An 11,608-nucleotide genomic window follows, 5' to 3' on the forward strand; every position below is an offset into this window, starting at 1 on the left:
AAGCCCTGTAGGGCAATTTTTAATCAAAATGATCCCTCTGCTTTGCCTGCCCTCTGCACAAATGTTTAAAATCATGCTTCTGACTTTACATATTGTCTGAATCATCAATATTTACTGCCCTCACCCAAGAGATGTTCTTCCTACAAGTCTTGTTCATCAGCACCTTGGCACAAAGGTGTATTTAAAATCCCCAGAAAATCTCAGTGCCTAAATGCCCATTGGCCCATGCAGCATCTCTGGGTCCAGCAGCTCCTGGCCTCATCTTGGGCCACCTTCCTTCTTGCACACAGGTGTCCTGGAGTTTCCTGACCACCCACCTGAACTTCACACATCCTCTCCCCCCTCTTCAGCTCCCTGCTTCTTCCCTCTTAACACAAGGGGCAGTAATCTTGCTTGTTTGTTTGTTATTTTCTTTCTCCTACAGTAGACTACAAGCTCCATAGGACCAGAAATGTGCCTGTCTTGTTGATGCCATACTGCAGTACCCAGATAGGAACACGATTAAATATTCGTTGAATGAATGAGTGAATGAATGAAAGAGTGAGTAAGCACACTGGGTCTCTCTGAACCTCAATCCGAGTCATTCTGTTTGAAGCCTGCACTGATTTCTGGTGCATAAAATGTACACAAAGCAATGATTATGAGACGATGACCACTAAGATTTGTGATTCTGTTACTCTTAACCTGGTTTGAACTCAATTCCATTAAAGTCTTCCAGATTTAACTAACCGCACCATCTGGTTCCAAACTCCACGGTCTCATTAAATGAGCAGTAATAATGAAAGTAATTGCAAAAGAGTATAGGAGATTAAGGAGACAACAATAAAATAATGTTGCCAGCACAGGGCTATTGATTTTGCTTATAGCTTGCTGATGCAAGGATAGACCATTTTATTTGTCAAATTCATTTGGTTATAATAAACATTGACACCGGGCAGGCAGAACAGCCACCGATTAGTGCTAAAAAGCGATTACTACTAAAAATGCCTCTGCAGAGCTCCGTCATGTCTGGTAAACCTAGAAGATTAAATAGAAGTCAACAATTGAAATTCAAGCCATAATTATTTCTTTCATTATTCTTTTTCCGATCTGCAGAAATGTACATAGCAATAATTCCAGCAGCTTTCTGCTGTTCTAACAAAAATTATTTAGCTAAGGTGTTAAAAATTCTGTGTCGTCCCACCTCCTTTAGTAGCTCTTCTGAACACTTCAGAGAGGGAGGCTCTAGGAATCTGTCCAGTGAGAGGAAGAGCTTTGCTCACTTTGATTTACTGGATTTAGCCAGCATTCTGCTCTAGAGATCAAAGAAAGCTTGGAGCTGTGGGGCTGACAGGGTCTTGGTGCTCCAGCCAGGTGTCAGGCCTGAGCCTTGGAGGTGCGAGAGCCAAGCTCAGGACATTGGACCACAAGAGACCTCCCAGTCCCACATAATAACAATCAGCCACAACTCTCTCAGAGACCTTTGTCTCAAAGCTAAGACCCAGCTCCACTAGACGACCAGCAAGCTCCAGTGCTGGACACCCCACGCCAAACAACTAGCAAGACAGGAACACAACATCACCCATTAGCAGAGAGGCTGTCTAAAATCATACTAAGTTCACAGACACCCTAAAACACACCACCAGACTCAGTCCTGCCCACCAGAAAGACAAGATCCAGCCTCATGCTTCAGAACACAGGCACCAGTCCCGTCCACCAGGAAGCCTACACAACCCACTGAACCAGCCTTACCCACTGGGGGAACACACCAAAAACAATGGGAACTATGAACCTGCACCTGCAAAAAGGAGACCCCAAACACAGTAAGTTAAGCAAAATGAGAAGACAAAGAAATACACAGCAGATGAGGGAGCAAGATAAAAACCCACCAGACCAAACAAATGAAGAGGAAATAGGCAGTCTACCTGAAAATAAGTCAGAGCAATAATGGTAAAGATGATCCAAAATCTTGGAAACAGAATGGAGAAAATACAAGAAATGTTTAACAAGGACCTAGAAGAACTAAAGAGCAAACAAACAATGATGAACAACACAATAAATGGAATTTAAAATGCTCTAGAAGGAAACAATAGCAGAATAACTGAGGCAGAAGAACAGATAAGTGACCTGGAAGATAAAATAGTGGAAATAATTACCACAGAGCAGAATAAAGAAAAAAGAATGAAAAGAATTGAGGACCATCTCAGAGAACTCTGAGACAATATTAAATGCACCAACATTCGAATTACAGGGGTCTCAGAAGAAGAAGAGAAAAAGAAAGGGACTGAGAAAATATTTGAAGAGATTATAGTTGAAAACTTCCCTAATATGGGAAGGGAAATAGTCAAGTCCTGGAAGTGCAGAGAGTCCCATACAGGATAAATCCAAGAAGAAACATGCCAAGACACATATTAATCAAACTGTCAAAAATTAAATACAAAGAAAAAATATTAAAAGCAGCAAGGGAAAAGCAACAAATAACATAAAAAGGAATCCCCATTATGTTAACAGCTAATCTTTCAGCAGAAACTCTGCAAGCCAGAAGGGACTGGCAGGACATATTTAAAGTGATTAAAGGGAAAAACCTACAACCAAGATTACTCTACCCAGCAAGGATCTCATTCAGATTCGACAGAGAAATTAAAACCTTTACAGACAAGCAAAAGTTAAGATAATTCAGCACCACCAAATCAGCTTTACAACAAAAGGAACTTCTCTAGGCAGGAAACACAAGAGAAGGAAAAGACCTACAATAACAAACCCAAAACAATTAAGAAAATGTTAATAGGAACATACATATCGATAATTACTTTAAATGTAAATGGATTAAATGCTACAACCAAAAGACATAGACTAGCTGAATAGATACAAAAACAAGACCCAGATACACCAGAAATACAGCTACACGTGGAACAACTCCTAAAGAACACCTACTGAACGCTGGCAGAAGACCCCAGACCTCCCAAAAGGCAAGAAACTCCCCACATACCTGGGTAGGGCAAAGCAGAGAGATTCCCGCACAGAGGAGCGGTGCCGAGCGGCACTCACCAGCCCGAGAGGCTTGTCTGCTCCCCCGCCGGGGCGGGCGGCGCTGGAGCTGAGGCTCGGGCTTCGGTCAGAGCGCAGGGAGAGGACTGGGGCTGGCGGCGAGAACTCAGCCTGAAGGGGGCTAATGTGCCACAGCTAGCCGGGAGGGAGTCCAGGAAAACTCTGGAGCTGCCGAAGAGGCAGGAGACGTTTTCTTCCCTCTTGGTTTCCTGGTGCGCGAGGAGAGGGGATTAAGAGCGCCGCGTAAAGGAGCTCCAGAGACGGGCGCGAGTCGCGGCTGAAAGCGCGGAGCCCAGAGACGGGCGTGGGACGCTGGGGCTGCTGCTGCCGCCGCCAAGAAGCCTGTGTGCGAGCGCAGGTCACTGTCCACACCGCCCTTCCGGGAGCCTGTGCAGCCTGCCACTGCCGGGGTCCCGGGATCCAGGGGCGGCTTCCCTGGGAGAACGCACGGCGCGCCTCAGGCTGGTGCAACGTCACGCCGACCTCTGCTGCTGCAGGCTCGCACCGCACTCCGTGCCCCTCCCTCCCGCCCGGCCTGAGTGAGCCAGAGTCCCCGAAGAGGCTGCTCCTTTAACCCTGTCCTGTCTGAGCGAAGAACAGACGCCCTCCGGCGACCTACACGCAGAGGCGGGGCCAAATCCAAAGCTGAGACCCAGGAGCTGTGAGAACAAAGAAGAGAAAGGGAAACCTCTCCCAGCAGCCTCAGAAGCAGCGGATTAAAGCTCCACAATCAACTCCATGTACCCTGCATCTGTGGAATACATGAATAGACAACAAATCATCCCAAATTGAGTAGCCAGGAGTCAGTGCTGTGCCTCTGAGGTGGGAGAGCGAACTTCAGGGCACTGGTCCACAAGAGACCTCCCAGCTCCACATAATATCAAACGGCGAAAATCTTCCAGAGATCTCCATCTCAACACCAGCACCCAGCTTCACTCAACGACCAGCAAGCTACAGTGCTGGACACCATATGCCAAACAACTAGCAAGACAGGAACACAACGCCACCCATTAGCAGAGAGGCTGCCTCAATTCATAAAAAGTCCGCAAACACCCCAAAACACACCACCAGACGTGGACCTGCCCACCAGAAAGACAAGATCCAGCCTCATCCACCAGAACACAGGCAGTAGTCCCCTCCACCAAGAAGCCTACACAACCCACTAAACCAACCTTAGCCACTGGGGACACACACCAAAAACAACGGGAACTACGAACCTGCAGCCTGCAAAAAGGAGACCCCAAACACAGTAACATAAGCAAAATGAGAAGACAGAAAAACACACAGCAGGAGAAGGAGCAAGATAAAAACCCACCAGACCTAACAAATGAAGAAGTAATAGGCAGTCTATCTGAAAAAGAATTCAGAATAATGATGGTAAAGATGATCCAAAATCTTGGAAATAGAATAGACAAAATGCAAGAAACAGTTAACAAGGACCTAGAAGAACTACAGACGAATCAAGCATCGATTAAAAACACAATAAATGAAATAAAAAATACTCTAGATGGGATCAATAGCAGAATAACTGAGGCAGAAGAACGGATAAGTGAGGTGGAAGATAAAATAGTGGAAATAACTGCTGCACAGCAAAATAAAGAAAAAAGAATGAAAAGAACAGAGGACAGTCTCAGAGACCTCTGGGACAACATTAAACGCACCAACATTCGAATTATAGGGGTTCCAGAAGAAGAAGAGAAAAAGAAAGGGACTGAGAAAATATTTGAAGAGATTATAGTTGAAAACTTCCCTAATATGGGAAAGGAAATAGTTAATCAAGTCCAGGAGGCACAGAGAGTCCCATACAGAATAAATCCAAGGAGAAATACACCAAGACACATATTAATCAAACTGTCAAAAATTAAACACAAAGAAATCATATTAAAAGCAGCAAGGCAAAAACAACAAATAACACACAAGGGAATCCCCATCAGGATAACAGCTGATCTCTCAGCAGAAACTCTACAAGCCAGAAGGGAGTGGCAGGACATACTTAAAGTGATGAAGGAGAAAAACCTGCAACCAAGATTACTCTACCCAGCAAGGATCTCATTCAGATTTGATGGAGAAATTAAAACCTTTACAGACAAGCAAAAGCTGAGAGAGTTCAGCACCACCAAACCAGCTTTACAACAAATGCTAAAGGAACTTCTCTAGGCAAGAAACACAACAGAAGGAAAAGAACTACAATAACGAACCCAAAACAATTAAGAAAATGGGAATAGGAACATACATATCAATAATTACCTTAAATGTAAATGGACTAAATGCTCCCACCAAAAGACACAGACTGGCTGAATGGATACAAAAACAAGACCCATATATATGCTGTCTACAAGAGACCCACTTCAGACCTAGAGACACATACAGACTGAAAGTAAGGGGATGGAAAAAGATATTCCATGCAAATGGAAACCAAAAGAAAGCTGGAGTAGCAATTCTCATATCAGACAAAATAGACTTTAAAATAAAGACTACTAGAAGAGACAAAGAAGGACACTACATAATGATCAAGGGATCAATCCAAGAAGAAGATATAACAATTGTAAATATTTATGCACCAAACATAGGAGCACCTCAATACATAAGGGAAATATTAACAGCCATAAAAGGAGAAATCGACAGTAACACAATCATAGTAGGGGACTTTAACACCCCACTTTCACCAATGGACAGGTCATCCAAAATGAAAATAAATAAGGAAACACAAGCTTTAAATGATACATTAAACAAGATGGACTTAATTGATATTTATAGGACATTCCATCCAAAAACAACAGAATACACATTTTTCTCAAGTGCTCATGGAACATTCTCCAGGATAGATCATATCTTGGGTCACAAATCAAGCCTTGGTAAATTTAAGAAAATTGAAATTGTATCAAGTATCTTTTCCGACCACAATGCTATGAGACTAGATATCAATTACAGGAAAAGAGCTGTAAAACATACAAACACATGGAGGCTAAACAATACACTACTTAATAACGAAGTGATCACTGAAGAAATCAAAGAGCAAATTTAAAAATACCTAGAAACAAATGACAATGGAGACACGACGACCCAAAACCTATGGGATGCAGCAAAAGCAGTTCTAAGAGGGAAGTTTATGGCAATACAATCCCACCTTAAGAAACAGGAAATATCTCGAATAAACAACCTAACCTTGCACCTAAAGCAATTAGAGAAAGAAGAACAAAAACATCCCAAAGTTAGCAGAAGGAAAGAAATCATAAAAATCAGATCAGAAATAAATGAAAAAGAAATGAAGGAAACGATAGCAAAGATCAATAAAACTAAAAGCTGGTTCTTTGAGAAGATAAACAAAATTGATAAACCATTAGCCAGACTCATCAAGAAAAAAAGGGAGAAGACTCAAATCAATAGAATTAGAAATGAAAAAGGAGAAGTAACAACTGACACTGCAGAAATACAAAAGATCATGAGAGATTACTATAAGCAACTCTATGCCAATAAAATGGACAACCTGGAAGAAATGGACAAATTCTTAGAAATGCACAACCTGCCAAGACTGAATCAGGAAGAAATAGAAAATATGAACAGACCAATCACAAGCACTGAAATTGAAACTGTGATTAAAAATCTTCCAACAAACAAAAGCCCAGGACCAGATGGCTTCACAGGCGAATTCTATCAAGCATTTAGAGAAGAGCTAACACCTATCCTTCTCAAACTCTTCCAAAATATAGCAGAGGGAGGAACACTCCCAAATTCATTCTACGAGGCCACCATCACCTTGATACCAAAACCAGACAAGGATGTCACAAAGAAAGAAAACTACAGGCCAATATCACTGATGAACATAGATGCAAAAATCCTCAACAAAATACTAGCAAACAGAATCCAACAGCACATTAAAAGGATCATACACCATGATCAAGTGGGGTTTATTCCAGGAATGCAAGGATTCTTCAATATACGCAAATCAATCAATGTGATACACCATATTAACAAACTGAAGGAGAAAAACCATATGATCATCTCAATAGATGCAGAGAAAGCTTTTGACAAAATTCAACACCCATTTATGATAAAAACCCTGCAGAAAGTAGGCATAGAGGGAACTTTCCTCAACATAATAAAGGCCATATATGACTACCCACAGCCAGCATTGTCCTCAATGGTGAAAAACTGAAACCATTTCCACTAAGATCAGGAACAAGACAAGGTTGCCCACTCTCACCACTCTTATTCAACCTAGTTTTGGAAGTTTTAGCCACAGCAATCAGAGAAGAAAAGGAAATAAAAGGAATCCAAATCGGAAAAGAAGAAGTAAAGCTGTCACTGTTTGCAGATGACATGATACTATACATAGAGAATCCTAAAGATGCTACCAGAAAACTACTAGAGCTAATCAATGAATTTGGTAAAGTTGCAGGATACAAAATTAATGCACAGAAATCTCTGGCATTCCTATATACTAATGATGAAAAATCTGAAAGTGAAATCAAGGAAACACTCCCATTTACCATTGCAACAAAAAGAATAAAATATCTAGGAATAAACCTACCTAAGGAGACAAAAGACCTGTATGCAGAAAATTATAAGACACTGATGAAAGAAATTAAAGATGATACAAATAGATGGAGAGATGTACCATGTTCTTGGATTGGAAGAATCAACATTGTGAAAATGACTCTACTACCCAAAGCAATCTACAGATTCAATGCAATACCTATCAAACTACCAATGGCATTTTTCACAGAACTAGAACAAAAAATTTCACAATTTGTATGGAAACACAAAAGACCCCGAATAGCCAAAGCAATCTTGAGAACGAAAAACGGAGATGGAGGAATCAGGCTCCCTGACTTCAGACTATACTACAAAGCTACAGTAATCAAGACAGTATGGTACTGGCACAAAAACAGAAAGATAGATCAATGGAACAGGATAGAAAGCCCAGAGATAAACCCACGGACATATGGTCACCTTATCTTTGATAAAGGAGGCAGGAATGTACAGTGGAGAAAGGACAGTCTCTTCAATAAGTGGTGCTGGGAAAACTGGACAGGGACATGTAAAAGTATGAGATTAGATCACTCCCTAACACCATACACAAAAATTAGCTCAAAATGGATTAAAGACCTAAATGTAAGGCCAGACACTATCAAACTCCTAGAGGAAAACATAGGCAGAACACTCTATGACATAAATCACAGCAAGATCCTTTTTGACCCACCCCCTAGAGAAATGGAAATAAAGACAAAAATAAACACATGGGACCTAATGAAACTTCAAAGCTTTTGCACAGCAAAGGAAACCATAAACAAGACGAAAAGACAACCCTCAGAATGGGAGAAAATATTTGCAAATGAAGCAACTGACAAAGGATTAATCTCCAAAATTTATAAGCAGCTCATGCAGCTCAATAGCAAAAAAACAAACAACCCAATCCAAAAATGGGCAGAAGACCTAAATAGACATTTCTCCACAGAAGATATACAGACAGCCAACAAACACATGAAAGGATGCTCAACATCTTTACTCATTAGAGAAATGCAAATCAAAACTACAATGAGATATCATCTCACACCAGTCAGAATGGCCATCATCAAAAAATCTAGAAACAATAAATGCTGGAGAGGGTGTGGAGAAAAGGGAACACTCTTGCACTGCTGGTGGGAATGTGAATTGGTACAGCCACTATGGAGAACGGTATGGAGGTTCCTTAAAAAACTACAAATAGAACTACCATATGACCCAGCAATCCCACTACTGGGCATATACCCTGAGAAAACCATAATTCAAAAAGAGACATGTACCAAAATGTTCATAGCAGCCCTATTTACAATAGCCCGGAGATGGAAACAACCTAAGTGTCCATCATCGGATGAATGGATAAAGAAGATGTGGCACATATATACAATGGAATATTACTCAGCCATAAAAAGAAATGAAATTGAGCTATTTGTAATGAGGTGGATGGACCTAGAGTCTGTCATACAGAGTGAAGTAAGTCAGAAAGAGAAAGACAAATACTGTATGCTGACACATATATATGGAATTTAAGAAAAAAAAATGTCCTGAAGAACATAGGGGTAAGACAGGAATAAAGACACAGACCTACTAGAGCATGGACTTGAGGATATGGGGAGGGGGAAGGGTAAGCTGTGACAAAGTGAAAGAGCGGCATGGACATATATACACTACCAAACGTAAGGTAGATAGCTAGTGGGAAGCAGCCGCATAGCACAGGGAGATCAGCTCGGTTCTTTGTGACCGCCTGGAGGGGTGGGATAGGGAGGGTGGGAGGGAGACGCAAAAGGGAGGGGATATGGGAACATATGTATATGTATAACTGATTAAATTTGTAAAAAAAAAAAAAAAAAAAAAAAAAAAAAAACAAGACCCATATATATACTGTCTACAAGAGACCCACTTTAGACCTAGGGACACATACAGACTGAAAGTGAGGGGATGGAAAAAGATATTCCATACAAATGGAAATCAAAAGAAAGCTGGAGTAGCAATTCTCATATCAGACAAAATAAACTTTAAAATAAAGACTATTACAAGAGACAAAGAAGGACACTACATAATGATCAAGGGATCAATCCAAGAAGAAGATATAACAATTATAAATATTTTTGCACCCAACATAGGAGCACCTCAATACATAAGGCAAATGCTAACAGCCATAAAAGGGGAAATCGACAGTAACACAATAATAGTAGGGGAATTTAACACCCCACTTTCACCAATGGACAGATAATCAAAATGAAAATAAATAAGGAAACACAAGCTTTAAATGACACATTAAACAAGATGGACTTAATTGATATTTATAAGACATTCCATCCCAAAAAAACAGAAATCACTTTCTTCTCAAGTGCTCATGGAACATTCTCCAGGATAGATCATATCTTGGGTCACAAATCAAGCCTTGGTAAATTTAAGAAAACTGAAATTTAAGAAATTTTCAATTTTAAGAAAATTGAAAATTGAAATCAAGCATCTTTTCCGACCACAACTCTATGAAACTAGATATCAATTACAGGGGAAAAAAACTGTAAAAAATACAAACACATGGAGGCTAAACAATATGCTACTAAATAACCAGGAGATCACTGAAGAAATCAAAGAGGAAATCAGAAAATACCTAGAAACAAATGACAATGAAAACATCCTGACCCAAAACCTATGGGATGCAGCAAAAGCAGTTCTAAGAAGGAAGCTTATAGCAATACAGTCCTACCTCAAGAAACAAGAAAAATCTCAAATAAACAACCTAACCTTACACCTAAAGCAATTAGAGAAAGAAGAACAAAACAAACCCAAAGTTAGCAGATGCAAAGAAATCATAAGATCAGATCAGAAATAAATGAAAAAGAAATGAAGGAAACAACAGCAAAGATCAATAAAACTGAAAGCTGGTTCTTTGAGAAGATAAACAAAATTGATAAACCATTAGCCAGACTCATCAAGAAAAAAAAAAGAGAAGACTCAAATCAACAGAATTAGAAATGAAACAGGAGAAGTAACAAATGACACTGCAGAAATACAAAGGATCATGAGAGATTACTACAAGCAACTATATGCCAATAAAGTGGACAACCTGGAAGAAATGGACAAATTCTTAGAAAAGCACAACCTTCTGAGACTGAGCCAGGAAGAAATAGAAAATATAATCAGACCAATCACAAGCACTGAAATTGAAACTGTGATTAAAAATCTTGCAACAAACAAAAGCCCAGGACCAGATAGCTTCACAGGCGAATTCTATCAAACATTTAGAAAAGAGCGAACACTTATCCTTCTCAAACTTCTCCAAAATATAGCAGAAGGAGGAACACTCCCAAACTCATTCTATGAGGCCACCATCACCCTGATACCAAAATCAAATAAAGATGTCCCAAAAAAAAAGACTACAGGCCAATATCACTGATGAGCATAGGTGCAAAAGTCCTCAACAAAATACTAGCAAACAGAATCCAGCAGCACATTAAAAGGATCATACAACAACAAAAAATTTGTGCAACAGAAAATTGCACAATTTGTATGGAAACACAAAAGACCCCAAATAGCCAAAGCAATCTTGAGAAAGAAAAACGGAGCGGGAGGAATCAGACACCCTGACTTCAGACTATACTACAAAGCGACAGTAATCAAGACACTATGGTACTGGCACAAAAACAGAAATATAGATCAATGGAACAGGATAGAAAGCCCAGAGATAAACCCACGCACATATGGTCACCTTATCTTTGATAAAGGAGGCAAGAATATACAATGGAGAAAAGACAGCCTCTTCAATAAGTGGTGCTGAGAAAACTGGACAGCTACATGTAAAAGAATGAAATTAGAACACTCCCTAACACCATACACAAAAATAAACTCAAAATGAATTAAAGGGCTTCCCTGGTGGCGCAGTGGTTGAGAGTCCGCCTGCCGATGCAGGGGACACGGGTTCATGCCCCGGTCTGGGAAGATCCCACATGCCGTGGAGCGGCTGGGTCCGTGAGCCATGGCCGCTGAGCCTGCGCGTCCGGAGCCTGTGCTCCGCAACGGGAGAGGCCACAACAGTGAGAGGCCCGCGTAACGCAAAAAAAAAAAAAAA

This window comes from Mesoplodon densirostris, chromosome 8 (genome assembly GCF_025265405.1).
Source record: "Mesoplodon densirostris isolate mMesDen1 chromosome 8, mMesDen1 primary haplotype, whole genome shotgun sequence".
Taxonomy (NCBI): Eukaryota; Metazoa; Chordata; class Mammalia; order Artiodactyla; family Ziphiidae; genus Mesoplodon; species Mesoplodon densirostris.